The sequence below is a fragment of the Rosa chinensis genome, chromosome 3 (genome assembly GCF_002994745.2).
Source record: "Rosa chinensis cultivar Old Blush chromosome 3, RchiOBHm-V2, whole genome shotgun sequence".
NCBI classification, from domain to species: domain Eukaryota; kingdom Viridiplantae; phylum Streptophyta; class Magnoliopsida; order Rosales; family Rosaceae; genus Rosa; species Rosa chinensis.
The window spans coordinates 46,098,569-46,115,459 of NC_037090.1; positions in this window are offsets into that span (position 1 = coordinate 46,098,569).

Sequence of the window (16,891 nt, forward strand, 5' to 3'; positions counted from 1 at the left end):
GTGATCTAGATGACATATGGTTCACCGGTGCACCGTTTACTTGGCATGGAAAGGGTGTACAATGTAGGTTGGATAGAGCAGTTGGGTAGCTAGCATGGGTTGATGTCTTTCTAGCTTCTAGGGTTACGAACTTGGCTCCAATCCATGAAGACCATGTTCTGATGTTGTTGAGTGTTAGTCAAATAGTGGTGGTACAGGGAAGTCATGTACGACGGTTTGTTTTGAGAGTTTCTAGGTGCAACATGATAGCTGCAGGCAGGTTACGACTTGGGTTTGCGGAGAGCTAGGTCCAAATCATGCAGTGTGTTACTACATTCAGGTATTCTTTTTTAATTAATAGGAAACCTTGTGGCTATCTGTCTCCTTCCAAGGGTCTTAGGCAGAGGGATTCATTATCTCCATATATGTTCCTGCTTTGTGCTGAGGTGTTTTTAAGGCTTTTAAAGTGTGAAGTAGAGATGGGATTGATTCAGGGTATTCAGATTTGTCCTATAGCACCAACCATTCACCATTTACTTTTTGCATACGACAATTTGTTATTTGGTAGAGATCATCAGGAAGAATTTATGCATATTCAGTCCACTCTCTCATATTATGAATCAACATCAGGACAACAGGTTAATTACTCTAAGAGTAGTGTAGTGTTTAGCAAAAGGGTTGATCCCATTTTACAGCGGCGACTAGCAAGTTCCTTGGTTGTTAAGATTGTTCCTAAGCATGAGGAGTATTTGGGCCTTCCAACCTTCTTGGGGCATAATAAAACTGAACCGTTTGTTTTTTTTGAAGAAAGACTTGGTAAGAAACTGGAAGGTTGGCAAGGTACTGAGAACTGCCAGAAAGGACCTATTGATTAGAGCAGTGGCTCAATGTTTGCCAACTTACTCTATGAACTGTTTTTTTTTTTAATAAAGGGCTGGTGCAGCTACCATCAAGCCTTGCTTAATGAAACTGTCAAATACAGGGGGGACATTGAGCCTAAACCCCTTATTACAATAAGTACATAGAAAACGTCCTGAGCAATATCAGTAGTCTCTACCAAATAAATGTATTCAACCAGGCACCAACTAGCAAAGAGTGCTTTATTGGCTACTCTATTTGCTTTGACATAGCGGTGACATAACGGAAAGATAACTCGATTACAATATAGCATAATTACCAAAATGCACAACTTTTCTACTATGTTGCCGCCGGAGGATAAACCTGACGACACTTAGCTTCATCCTACCACTAGGCAGTAATGACCATTTGACAAAACAAGAAATTAACTCGTTGCCTACCTAGAGTAGACAAGGCACTTTGAGTGCATAGACAGGCACAAAGCCCGATGCCACGGGCCTACTTTGCAATGCTCAAAGAGGACCGCGCGGAACTTGCGAGTAAGCAAGTCAACCAAGTGAGTACCTTGCAAGGAACAATGAAAACCACACGATATTAAAATGGTGCTAGCGGCAAGTAAGAACACAATGATATAAATATTGGGCAACCACGAAGAACAAATGAATAATAAAAAAGAAAGATCAAGGAGTAATCTCACAGGACACAAATGATTGAATAATTCCTCTTTTATTGATGGTAAGACTGTAAGGGAGGCAAAAGTACATGTTCTTACCTATACTAGTTCCGTAGTCCAAACTATACCGACTAGTAACCCCTCCCTAAAGAGCATATCAGATTTAACTGGCCAAGGCAGTGGGATACATGCACTTGACCGAGGAGACTAAATGATAAATAAAATAAATTACATAATTTGTAAATTACCAAAACATCCCTAGCACACAAGCAAACCAACCAAAGGCTTAACTAATGACCCTGGACAAGGTTGCTTGCGGCATTACAAGTGCGGCCCCTAACATCCTCCCCCACTTAAGCTGTCGGCGCTCTCGATGACTACTTTGGTCTTGAAGTCTTCAATCTTCTACTTGAACTTCTTCTTCAGGGCTTCAGCATTCTCCCAACTAGTTTCTTCATCTCCAAGACCCTTCCACTTGACCAGGAATTACTGGCATGGGTGCTTTGACACTCTGATCATTCTCTCTGCTAGGATCTCTTCCACTTCTTTCAACTTGGGTGGTCTGATGTTGACGTGCTCTCAAACAGGCTAGTTGCGTGCTTGATCTTCACGGTCTGGCTGGTGCGGCTTGAGGTTGCTGACGTGGAAGATGGGGTGAACTCTCATCCAGGTGGGAATATTGACTTTGTAGGAGCATTTCCCCACTTTAGAAATGATGGGGAGTGGTCCTTCACACTTCCTAAATAGTCGCTTGTCTCTGGAGCGCAGGAACCTAAGTTGTTCTGGAAGCAGCTTGACAAGAACCATGTCTCCTTCTTTAAACTCCATGGGCTTTCGGCCTTGATCTGCCCACTTCTTCATTCTCCCTGCCGCTTTCTCTAGGTAGGCTTGAGCAATCTCAGCATTGGTCTTCCACTCTTTTTTGAAGTTGAAAGCACGCGGATTCAGCCCTTGGTAGACTTCTTGCACGGTATGAGGCAAGAGAGGCTATTGGCCAGTGACAGTTTCGAAAGCACTCTTGTTGGTAGATGACCTCTTCTTCGAGTTGAAACAAAATTATGCAACGTCTAGCAATTGCGCCCAATTCTGTTGATTGGCATGAACGAAATGGCGCAAGTATTCCTCCAACATCTCGTTGAATCTTTCTATTTGTCCATCAGTCTGTGGGTGGTAACTTGAAGATATGTTGAGCTCAGACCCAAGCAGCTTGAATAGCTTAAGTCCAGAATGTTCCCGTGAACCTAGTGTTCCAATCGCTGACAAAGTTCTAAGGCATACCCCAATACTTCACCACATGCTTGAAGAAGAGGCTTGCTGTAACTTATACCGAGCAATACTTTGGGGTTGACACAAAGGTGGCATAATTGGAAAACCTATCAACCACCACAAGGATGCCTGATAAGTCTCCCACCTTCGGGAGGTTAGTAATAAAGTTAAGGGAGACACTCTCCCACGGGTGAGTCGGAATAGACAGTGGTTCCAATAGCCCTGGAGTCTTTTGACGCTCAATCTTGTCTTACTGGCAAGTTAAGCAGGTCTTGGTGTATTATGTGACATCGTCCTGCATTTGGGGCCAATAGTAACCCTTCTTGAGAAGTGCATGGGTTCTCTGCCATCCAGGGTGACTTGCCCACAAGGTGTCATGACACTCCCTCATGAGCATTCTTTGTAGTCCATCAGCTCGAAAAACAAACACTCGTCCTCCTTTGGCCATCAATATGCCATCTTCCATCCAAAACTGACGGCTCTTCCCTTCACCATTTTTATGAGGGATTGAGCCATGGGATCCTTCTCCAAACTCTCCTTAATACGTTGCTTGATGTCTGTGGCAATGATACTGCTCGACAAAGTGGCCAACACCTTGAGGGTGGCAAGGTCGGCCTTGCGACTTAGAGCATCAATAACTTGGTTTGTGTAACCAGCCTTGTGTTCGAACTAGAAGTCGAACTTTGCGAGAAACTCTTGCCATCAAGCTTGCTTTGGAGTTAACTTTGGCTGAGTCAGAAAGTGGCTGACTGCATAATTGTTTGTTGATACGCTCAAAGCAAGCATATAATTTAACCCTAGAAAATGTCATCGTTAGTATATAGTAAATAGGGATCGTTCTATTCCGGGGATTGAGGGTACACCTGTCATTGTAAAACAATTAAAGAATTAAAATAAAAACAGAGTATAATATTTACAAAATATATACACTAGTTACGAAATAAAAGGGGATTTTAGGTTTAGGTTTTCGAAAATTAAAATAAAGAAAATAAAAACACATATACAAGAATGAAACGCAAGAAACAAAGATCAACCCTACAATTGTTCATCTAAGTCAGGAGAAAGAAGTTGATCATGTAAAACATTTGAAGCAAATGATTTTCCATATTTTACTTTCCTTTACTAATTAATCTAAGTGAACGCACATAGATCAATCCTATCAAACATGCAATCAAAGTCTAGAAAGCTAGCAAATCAAGACATGTTCAACGCAAAACACATAGAGAAAGGTTATCAACTTAAGTGCACTGTACAACCTAGTATGAATAAGTTCATCTATTTGCAATCTTTTTTAATTAAATTCGACTTTTGTCCAAAGCCTTTACTACTTTTGATTTAAATTCACAAAACTGTTAGGTGAATCATAAACTTAAATCTAGCATCAATTATACATGAACCCTAAAAGTTTCGAATCAATTAGAATAAACATATAAAAGATATCAATCAAGCAAATTTAATTGAACAAACTCACAAAAGCAACTATAGAATCACAATCATAGGAATCGAAAATGTCATTCAATCATAAGAATTCGGATTTAAACTTTGTTCAAACATTGTTGTCAACTAGAAACAATTCCAACGAAAATCAAACAAGGTTACAAAGAAAGAGGGCGAATTACACCGTGAGATGGAGATGTAGATGGAGGCTTGACATTTTGGATTCTTGAATCTTGGAAGCAAGTCTTCAAGGTGGATGATGGATGGGATGCTCACGGCTTGGTTCTTCTCTTCTTCTTCCTTGCTCGAAATCGTGGAGATTGCACTAGAGGATGGAGGAGGGCTTGACGTTATAGAGAGAATTTTCTGAATTGTGTGATGTCCCCAATATATAAGGGACGTTGGCCTTGGTCTCCAAGTCTTCATGAATCTTCTATTATTTTCCAAGGAATTATCAGAAAATGCCACATAACTCCAACCAATCGCAAATCGCCATGTAAGCCCTATTGTGTTATCCAACCAATCATAAAACTCCAAAATAAGTCTAAATCCCTTAAAAATATATTATTGCCGAAATATCTAGAGATTTATTCTGATTTTATTCACATGTTTCGGCAACAATATCTTAGAGAAAATAGGGAATGAATCTAGACTTGTTTTGACTCTTTTCTTGTTGCACACACTTTTTCTTTCCTTGAAATTCTCCCTTGAAAACCTCCAACGTAATCTCCTTGTTATTTTCTTGATTTTCACGTTGCTTGCTCCTTTCTCTCTTGGTGTTTCACGGCAAAACCCTCCAAACATGTCTCTTTGCGTCACAAACCCTAAAATCCAATGGGCTTTTATCCATTTTGCCGAAAATCCAAGTTAATCTAGAGAGTTCTTGGGCCATCTTGCGTCATTTTCAAGCCATGTTGTCTCCAACTCATTTCCTTCATTATTTCGATCAAGTTTCTTGGTTGGCTCCGAAATCTTGCTTGATACACTTTCCTCTTTTGAACAGGGTTTCCTGATTGGAACATGAAAGCTTCATTTCTTCATTTCTGCTTATTTGTGCAGCCCTTTGCCTCTTGTCTTAACTCCTCTCAACGTTGGCTAGCTTCTCTTTCCTTTCTTGAGTTCATTTCCACTTGTTTGCTCCAAGTACCTAAAAATAGAAACTTTCCTAAAAAGAAAATAGAAACTTTCCTAAAATAAAAAATAGAAACTTCCTAAAAGTAAGAAATGGAAACTTTCCTAAAATAAAATGGAAACTTGCTAAAAACAGGAAAAAGAAACTTTCCTAAACTAAAAGGATTCATTTAAGGAAATAACTAAGTAAATACGAGGAAATAACCATTAAAACGTCGCATTACAATGCTCCTATCATCTGTCTTCACAAGGAACTTCGACCCCAACAAATAGTGTCACCACGTCCACAAACAGTGAATTACGGCTAGGAACTCTTTCTCTTGAGTCGTGTACTTCCTCTCGGCTTCCGAGAGTTTATGACTTTCATAAGCAACAGGATGCCCCTGTTGCAATAGGACTTCTCCTAAGGCGAAGTCAGAAGCATCTGTCTGAACTTCACATGGCTGATTCAGGTCGAGTAAGGCAAGGATCGGATCTTCCACCACTGCCTTTTTCAAATCTTGAAAGGCCTTCTCACAATCACTACTCCAGTCCCATGTCACTCCCTTCTTCAAGAGCTCAGTTAAGGGGGTTGTCTTCTTTGAGTAGTTCCTAATGAAACGTCGGTAGTAATTAGCCAGCCCAAGAAAAGAAAGTAGCTCTTTCACATTTTGGGGTTTTGCCACTCCTTTATGGCTTCCACTTTCTCCATATCCTTCCTGATTTGACCCCTTTCAATAACGAGACCTAGAAACTTGATGGTCACTTGCGTGAAGGAACATTTTTCGCACTTCACATATAGCTGATTGTCCCGTAACTGTTGGAACACCAGCTTCCGGTGCTCTACGTGTTCTTCCAAGGTAGAGCTGTACACCACAATGTCATCCAAATACACCACCATGAACTTGTCTAAGTAGTCGTGGAAGACTTGGTTCATCAAAGTGCAGAATGTGGCTGCCGCGTTGGTCAACCCGAATGGCATCACCAGGAACTCAAAGGCACCATAACGAGTGACGCACGTGGTCTTGGGTTCATTGCCTTTTGCAATGCGGACTTGATAGTACCCTAAGCGGAGGTCTAACTTTGTGAAATACTTGGCACCACTGAGTTGATCAAATAGATCTGCTATCAGGGGAATCAGGTACTTGTTGCGCACTGTGACTTTGTTGAGAGCCCGATAGTCCACACACAATCTCCAGCTTCCATCTGCTTCTTTTGGAATAGCACTGGCGTAACAAAGAGGGCTTTAGATGGCCTAATGAATCATGCCTTGAGTAGGTCTTCGAGCTGCTTTCGAAGTTCCGCCAGTTCTGGGGGAGCCATTCTTTAATCTCATCCCTTATCAGGGGAACTGCTACATAGGTAGGCTCATGATGCTTCATGCCTTTCTTGAACTGGAGAGCAGAAAAGAGACGGGGTTCACTTGGTTGTTCGATTCTTGCTGGACCTACACACGGCCTTTCTCCCATAATGAGCAAGTGTTGGGCACTAGGAATGGGAATAGCTTTGTTCGCCAACAAGAACTCCATCCCCAATATGACATCAAAGTCGTCCATCTGAACAACTACGAGGTCAGCCTTCCCTTGCTAGTAACCCAACTTGAGCGATACCCTTCGAGATCGTCCAGTTGTGGGTGAGGCCTTAGAGTTCACAGCTTTCATGTGTCCAACATCCTTCTCCAACTTCAGTCCCAACCTCCGTGCTTCAGTTTCTGACACAAAGTTGTGAGTGGCCCCTGTGTCAACCATCACACTCTTGGCTACTTTCCCATTAATACTACCCTCTACGAACATCAAGCCCTTAGCCTAGGACTTCTTAGGTGATTGTGGTTGCTTCTCCACAACACCCAAGAATCTCAAAGCTCCCATGTGACCAGGTTCCTCCTCTGGCTCTTGCTGATCCTCTATTTCTTTTGATTGGATATGAGCATGTAGGGCAGAAAGGGCAGTCTTATGAGGGCATTCATTTTCTCTATGAGGTCTTCTGCATAAGAAGCACGCCAGTGGCTTTGGATCATAGCCTAAGGGATTAAAAGGTCGAGGGGTGAAGACCCCTTTTGAGGCAGCAGGCTTAGATGTTGCCATGTCCCTCACATTCGCTGTTCTCCTATCCCATCCTCCTGAGTTAGAAAATTTGGACTCTGTTCCCCCACTTCTACTCGGTCCAGGCCTTATATTTTTATTGACATTCGCATTCGAAAATGGCTGAGTCTTCCTAGTAGAGTTCTCTTCGAATGTGTAGTCCGTCAACCTTTCAGTAGCAGCTTGTGCGGAGGCCAAATCTTAGACCCTTTGCCACTGAAGTTCTATCCTCGCCCATGGCTTTAAGTCTTCAAGGAAATAGAACAACCGATCTTTCTCTGACATGTCCGGGATGTCAAGCATGAGCACAGAGAACTTGTTCACAAAGTCTCAGATGTTGTTGGTGTGCTTGAACTCCCTTAGTTGCCGTCTGGCAATGTATTCTACATTCTCGAGGAAGAATTGAGCTTTGAGCTCTTTCTTAAGATCTTTCCAAGTGTCAATGATGCATACTCCTCTTTGGATGTCATTGTACTCGGTTCTCCACCATAGTTTAGCATCTCCCGACAAATACATTATCGCCATGTTCACCTTCACCTCTTCCGAGTCTGGCTTCACTGCTCGGAAGTATTGCTCCATATCAAATAAGTAATTCCCAAGCTCCTTGGCATCTAGCGCCCCACCAAAAGCTTGAGGTTCTAGTATCTTTACCTTCCTGTAGTCCGTCACAGGTTGGTTTCCCATCTTACGGATGGTCAAGTTGAGCTTGGTATTCATCTCCACCAGCTCGTTCCTAAAAGTATCAACGGTGGCTCGGACATCTTTTGCCATATTGTCCACTGTCACCTGCAGTGTATCAAGGGCATCACTCATCACCCCCATTTTCTCGTTCGGAACGGGAGCTTCTTCCTCATTTCTCTCCCTTCCACTTCCTCGAGCTTTACATTTTTCAAGGGCCACAACTCGGTCCTTTAAACTCTCCATCTCTGTCATCCGCACCGCCAACCAATCTAGGTTGACACGGTCTAACACAGTGGTTATATCAATCAATCTGTCAGGCACCCCCGAAAGTTCTTCGAGTTGTTGGTCATACCAAACGAATCTTTGTTGGTTTGTTAGTTTGCCTGTCATCGTAGTGAGCTTTTTGAGCCGAGTTGGCTCTGATACCAACTGTCACAGTCCTACTTTGCAATGTGCAAATAGGACCGCGTGACACTTGTGAGTAAGCAAGTCAGCCAAGTGAGTACCTTGCAAGGAACAATGAAAACCACACGATATTAAAATGGTGCTAGCGGCAAGCAAGAACGCAATGATATAAATGTTGGGCAACCACGAAGAACAAATGAATAATCAAAAAGAAAGATCAAGGAGTAATCTCACGAGACACAGATGATTGAATAATTCCTCTTTTATTGATGGTAAGACGGTAAGGGAGGCAAACGTACATGTGCTTACCTATACTAGTTCCGTAGTCCAAACTATGCCAACTACGAATCCCTCCCCAAAGAGCATATCAGACTTAACTAGCCAAGACAGTGGGATAGATGCACTTGGCTGAGGAGACTAAATGTTAAATAAAATAAATTATGTAATTTATAAATTACCAAAACATCCCTAGCACACAAGCAAACCAACCAAAGGTTTAGCTAATGACCCTGGACAAGGTTGCTTGCAGCATTACAAGTGCGGCCCCTAACACCTGACTAGCCCTACACAATAGATGTAGGAATTTATTACTCGCATAAAGCGCAACAAAACTAAACAACATAAATAAATAACAACATAAAATAAAAAACCAGCCAAGGCAAGGGCCAATAAAGCCCAAGCCCAAGCACTACCCCAGGAGATAAAGGAGTCTCGAGCACCACTGCGACACCTTTGTCACACCACCACCGTCATTGAACAGCCGCAATCAACATGCCATTGTCCCCGTCGCACCAGACTGCAACAAAAGCCAACACCACCAACCCACCCAAACCAAGAACTGGCATACTACCAAATCCAAGCTAAAGCAGGTAACCCAAACCACCGCTAAGATTACACGATCCCAACATTGCCGCTGTCAACTCTCCACAACTAGGTGACCGTCGGAAAAGCTTCAGAGGTTTCAGATCTCGAGCCCGAGATCCAATCACAATCCAGCTGCAATTCCAGTTCAACCCAATCGCCGTACGCCCAACCTCCAATGGCAAGCCACCACCGTCAACCCGATTCCAATTCAACCCCCATCCTGGCCAAGAAGATCTGAACCACCGTTGGTCAGTCACTGTGAACTCTCCAACCTCCTCGCTCAATCTAACATCAGCTTGGACCAAATCAACATGACTCGTCCGACAATTGTACCCTAACAGCACGCCGCCGGACGGAGGACGAGTTTCCTGCCGCAACACTCGAGCGCAGCGCGTTCGAAACCTAGAGAGAAAAGTTTTGATAAAACAATGTTTTCCTGGGTTTAATCTATCTACGAACTATTTTTATTACCTCAATATTTTTGCGATTCTCTTTATCAGATTTGTGCATGGTTTTGGTGGGAAAGTCAAGCTGAGAATAAGAATTAGATCCATTGGCTTTCCTGATCTAAACTTTGTCAACCGATAGGATATATCCCAGATTCCAAGATCTGAATCCCTAACTTCTTGATGTTTTTCCCAAAACCAAAGCCTCTACTTGATTTGAGATCAAATCTTATTTAGTTTAAGAAAATGCTGATAAAAAAAAAAAAAAGACCTTTACAATACAAATAATAATAGCATAGATGAACAAATATGTTATTTATTTATTTATTTATTTATGTCATAAGTAGACGTATAGATGTCGGCAAGTAAAATATGGCATGCTCTTAAAGCCTGAAACAAATATGAACAATTTTTTTTTCACGTCAACCAACTATAAAAGATCTCCTATTTACTTATGTGTATTGAATGCTTATGTGGGAAATATAGTTGAATGGTTAGATCATGTCATATTTTCGATGCAGTTTCATGTAGCAATGAAGAATTTCTCACACATGAGGGGATAGTCAAATAAGACGAGATATAGAGAACAAATTTTCTAATATCTATTCTTCTCACATATGGAGGAATATAAAGAGGGATACAAGAATACAATTGACTTACGTCTCTATCCTCTACCACAGATAGAACAGGTAAGTACTAACTACAATACACTTACAATATATTCAATTCCTAATATCGTGCTATGACTCAAGCTAACACTCCCCCTTAAGTTGGTGCATACACATCAACCATGCCCAACTTGCTTAGTGAGTCATAAAACGCCTTCATGGAAACTCCCTTGGTAAGTATATTTGCAAGTTCCTCTTTAGTTGGAACGAAAGAAAAGCTAATAATTTTGGCATCCAGCTTCTCCTTTATAAAGTGACGATCAACCTCCACATGCTTAGTACGATCATGCTGTACTGGATTCTATGATATGTCAATAGCTGCCATGTTGTCACAATACAACTGCATGGTACTTTTGAGTTTGAAACCCAGATCACGTAATAGATTTCTCAGCCACAGCAATTCACACACTCCGTGAGCCATACCTATATACTCGGCCTCATCACTAGAATGTGCCACAACCTTCTGTTTCTTACTATTCCATGTAATCAGATTACCTCCCACAAAGGTAAAGTAACCTGATGTCGACCTCCTGTCTGTAATATTTCCAGCCCAATCTGCATTTGTGAAGCCACAAACCTCAAGAATGTTGTTGTGTTTAGAAAACAGTACTCCCCTTCCTGGAGCAGACTTCAAGTACTTCAAAATTCTCATAACAGCATCCATGTGACTCTCACTTGGGTTATGCATGAATTGACTCACCACACTCACTGCATATGCAACATCTGGTCTAGTATGAGCCAAATAAATTAAGCACCCAACCAACCTCTGATAGCGAGCTCGATCAGTAGGTACATGATCTGGATACTCAACTAAACAATGGTTCTGCTCAATAGGAGTATCAACAGGTCTACAATCCAACAAACTTGTCTCTGTCAGCAAGTCAAGAACGTACTTCCTCTAGCACAGGTAGATTCCTTCTCTCCCCCTGGCTACCTCAATTCCTAAGAAGTATTTAAGTTCACCAAAGTCCTTCATCTCAAATTCAGAGGCTAGCTGTCTCTACAGTCTATCCATCTCAACAGTATCATTGCTAGTGATCACCATATCATCCACATAAATAATTAGAGCTGTTACCTTCCCTTGTTGATGCTTGAGGAACAAGGTATGGTCTGAGTTGCTCTGTCTGTAACCAACCTTCCGCATGAACTGTGAAAATCTCCCAAACCAAGCACGAGGTGACTATTTGAGACCATACAGAGACTTTCTCAATTTGCATACAAAAACACCAGGAGAAGCAACTACATACCCAGATGGAAGGCTCATGTACACTTCCTCAGCTAACTCTCCACGAAGAAATGCATTCTTGATATCAAACTGTCTAAGTGGCCAGTTTAAACTAGTAGTGAATGAGAGCAGAACCCGAATAATGTTCATCTTGGCAACAGAAGCAAACGTTTCATCGTAGTCTATACCATACGTCTGAGTAAACCCCTTTGCTACAAGGCGTGCTTTGTACCGATTCACTGATCCATCTGCATTATGCTTCACGGTCAACACCCAACGACAACCTATAGCCTTCTTGCCTTGTGGTAGAGGCACAAGTTGCCAAGTATTGTTCTTCTGCACGCCTCCATCTCTTCCTCCATTGCCTTCCTCCACTTTGGATCCCCCAACGCATCCTGCACTTTGTTAGGTACTGAAACAGCAGATATTTGATTCACAAATGATTCATATGACTTAGACAACCTCCTAGTGGACATATAGTTGGCTACTGGGTATTTTCATTTGGCAGTAAGAGTAGGTTCATATCTTTTGACTAATTGACCTCGAGTGGTCCTATTTGGTAACACATATTGCCCAACATTAGACTTACTACTACTAGTACCAACGGATGGACATACCTCAAATGAGTGATCTTCAGTACCAGGAAGCTGTGGGTCAGGGGTAGAAACGATGGTAGGAGGGGCAGTTATATCTTCAACCTCATGTTCAGTGATTGAAACTGGTGTCTGGATGTCTGGAGCTTCTGCTGCTGGAAGAGACGAGCTAATGCTGGTCTCAATTGGATTCGTCAAAATATTCCCTGCCTGTGTGATTTCCACACCTCCTTCTGATTCCTCCCCCTCTCCATGATACAGCTCTTCAAAATATGAATTCTCCCCTGAAGAGCTGTATCCAAAGAGGAAAAATAACTCATGTCCTTAAAGAAAGTAACATCCATAGTGACATAGTACTTTCTGGTAGGTGGATGATAACATTTGTACCTTTTCTGATTGCCTCTGTAACCAACAAACACACACTTAAGTGCCCGAGAATCCAACTTAGACCTTTGGTTTTTAGGGACATGGACAAAAGCAACACAACCAAAGACACGAGCTAGAAGATTATGAAATGAAGGTAAGGAGACATGAGATGCAAGAACCTCAAATAGAATTTTTCCCTAAAGGACACTGGATAGAAGACGATTGATAAGATGGGGGGAGGCATGTACAGCATCGCCCCAAAGATACTTAGGCATATGAGCACTAAAGAGAAGGGCATGAGCCATATCAAGTAAATACCGGTTTTTCCTTTCAGACACTCCATTTTGTTATGGTGTTTGTGGACATGTAGTTTGGTGAACAATCCCATAGGTTTTTAAAAACTCTTGGAAAATATGATTAACATATTCTCCCACATTGTCAGAACGAAGGACTTTAATGGTGCTATGGTATTGTGTTTGAACAAGAGTGTGAAAGGTTTGAAAAGATGGAAATACTTCATCTTTGGTTTTAAGAAGAGCAACCAATGACAATCTCGTACAATCATCAATAAAAAACACAAAGTATCTCATACCCGATACAGTGGGTTCTCTAGAAGGTCCCCAAACATCAGAATAAATCAACTCAAAATGAGTAACACTTTTATTAGAAATACTAGGAGAATAAGTTGCACGATGACTCTTTGCCAAAACACATGTTTCACAATGTAAAACAGACTTATCCACACGAATAAACAAAGTAGGCATGGTTTTTCTCATAAGACTAAAAGAGGGATGCCCTAAACGGCGATGCCACAACCAAATTTCACTTAGCTTATCAGAACGCGAAGTCAAAGCGGCACGGGACTGTGCTTCTGGTTTCTCTCATGCGTATGTCTGATCCAGATGAAACAACCCGCCCCTCAGAAACCCTCGACCGATTATCTCCCTGGTGAGAAGATCTTGAAAAATCACATACATAGGATAAAGGTTATGGAGCATTTAGACTCAGTATTCAACTGGGGAACATATATCAAATGGTGAGACAAGTCAGGCACATATAACACATTATGAAGTTCTAAGGTGGAAGTAATACGAACTGACCCTGACCCTACCACAGGAAAGGCCTCACCATTGGCATTGGTTACATAGGACACTGGTGGGGAAGACAATTCAGTAAAATATGATTTGTCATAAGTCATACGATCGGAAGCACCAGAATCAATAATCCATGTATCAGAACCAATAGAGTTAGAAACCTTTAAAGCCATACCAATTTTACCTCGATCAGCTATAGAGGCTGTAGGAGTAGCTCCACCTGCTGTATGATGATCTTGTCCAGCCACTCCATAGAAATCTGGTTCTTGGACCAATTGAACAACAGCTGCTTTTGCCTTAGGACGATAACCTTGCTTTTTAGGTTTAAGATGTGGGTTCAACTTCCAACAAGTCTTCCGAACATGCCCAAGGTCGTTGCAATAAGAGCATTGAGGACGAGGGCGGTTGCTGAAGCCTTGTGGGAAACCTTGCTGATAAGGTGGGGGTGAACTCTGCTGCTGAAGGAAAGGTGTCGGTGACTTGGCCTAACTGGCTAGGCTGGATACTTTAACCTATGCATGTTTGACACTTTCCTGCTGAGACTCATCCTTGTGGATGCATGTAAACGCAGTGTTCAAACTAGGAGGGTCTGTCATTCTGAGCAATTCTCCCTTGGCATTGCTATGCTTCTCTTCAAGTCCTCTCAAGAATACGTGAACCCAAGTTCCTTTTCCTTCTGGTACCACACAAGATCTTCCTGATTCTTGATCTTGCAAGGACGCTTCTAATCAATTTCAGCCCATATATTCTTCAGCTTGGTGAAATACACAGCTACTAGTTGCCCATTCTGTTGCATACTGGCAGCTTTACACATCAATTCATGAACTTGTATAAAATCAGACTCATTTGTATACAGATCCCCCAATGTCTTCCATATTGCTTGAGCAATTTCACACTCTTCCACCAACTGTAGCACATCCTCAGTCATGGCTTTGAATAAGATTGCCATCACAGATCCATCATCATCCTCCCACTTAGTATAGGCATCCACATCCTCCTCACTAGGAGCTTTAGTAGTTCCAGTCACATGCCCCATCTTGTGTATGCCACGAAGATGGACAGACATAATCTTCTTCCATGTTCGGAAATTGGTACCATTGAGTTTCATACCCCCAAAAGAACCTCCATCCGAACTTCGGACAGAAACCTCAACCTTCTGAACCTCATTGATCTTGGAACTCTGACCTTCCATGTCATCACCACCCATTGCAATAATACAATAGCAAAAAAACACACAAATCCCAAAGTATGTAGCGGAAATAAGAAGAACAGAAGGCTCCAAAAATAATAATAACAGTTTTTTTTTTTTGGAACCTGTTGGAGTTGACTGGGCTGAATGGGTTGACCGAGTTAGGCTGATTGAGTTGAGGCGAGTTGACTAGACTGACCGAGTTGACCGATAGGGTGACACACTGAAGAACGCGAAGGATGAAGACGCGACAGTGGGCTGAGCACGGCGGAGCAACGCGAAGGATGAGGACGGCGATCTTCACAGATGAAGCTGACGATCTGGGTGCTTTGCGGCGTCGTCGGGAACTGACGAAAGATGTCGGCGATCTCGAACAGGTGCACGTTCTGGTATGATCTGAATGATTAGGTCTGAAGCAAAGTTGAAAACTAGAACAGATGACCGGATGGTGTGACGGAGAAATTCGATATGGTGAAGTTGATCTCTGGTGCCCAAAGCCAACTGTTGGGTCTGAACAAAGGGAAACGAAATCAGTCTGGTCATGAGATGGAGAGGGCTGGTCTGGCAATGTCGAAGTCCAAGAAGAAGACGCTCTGGTCGTTCTTGGACGAACGTTGATGCAAGACGGGATGACCACGGGAGGGTAACGCTGTTTAGGAAACAATAACCCTAACAATGGGGTTTTTGAGATAATTTAGAAAAAGTAGAAAATAAAAGACAAAGTCTCTCGGATCTTTGCTCTGATGCCAAGTCAAATAAGACAAGATATAGAGAATGAATTTTCTAATATCTATTCTTCTCACATATGGAGGTATATAAAGAGGGATACAAGAATACAATTGACTTACGTCTCTATCCTCTACCACACACGAAACAGGTAAGTACTAACTATAATACAATTACAATATATTCAATTCCTAATATCGTGCTATGACTCACGCTAACAGGGATGTGTTGGCATGGAGAAGAAAAATATAATTTACAGGTGAGTGACTTATTCCCAATTGTTTTGAAGCATTTGAAGATAAAAACTCAACACTTAATAAATTGTTAACTTGGGACAATAAGGTGCAATAGTGCCTCACGAGCCACGGTTATTGCTATTTAACACTACTTAGCTCTTCGATCAATGGGAAGAGATTGGTGAAGATGTCTATAAGCTTATCAAGGGTGGAAGTATGCTGAATTGAATGAGCTTGTTGATGACAAACTCTGTGTAATGATAGTCTGTATAGGGGTGGGTAAATTCATGCGTCAATCGTCCAACCTAATGAAGACATGGTTGATATTGGATTCAGTTTATAAGCAACCCGCTAAACGCGACACACAAAACACATCCAAGATATCTATTATTAGAAAATAAAATACCTAAGTGTAATATTACCATGTAACTATATTTCATTATAGATCTATCATTCTATAAGTTTGCTTATATAAATTTAAGGGTTAAATACTACTTACTACCTTATACTTTATGTACAAAATCAATTCAGTCCCTAGACTGAAAAACACATTTCTCATCCAATTGATCATTCCGTCAGTATTCCGTGAGTTGGAGGTGTTAGGTAGCTGACATGGCACGCCAACTCAACTTTTGTGGGGCACACATGTAAGGGAAATCCCCAAATTAATCATGACTCACTCACACCCTTGATTTCACCAAAAACCTCAAAAAGTGGTTTCCCCTTAAACACAGTCCCAAATAAATAAATAAAAATTAGGAAAACTAACTCTCTTCCTTTCATATTGTTGCCGGGTTTGGCTGGGTTTAGTTTGGTGGGTGGGAAATTCGTCCAAACAGTGCCTGAACTTTTCTAGACTATTAATTTTCATACCTATACTTTGAAAAATATCATACTGGTACCTGAAGTTTTAGCCCCGACCCAATTTCCATACCTGGCAACAGTAAAAACGTTAACTCTGTTAACTTTTAAAGGGTTTTTTCGTCATTTTACT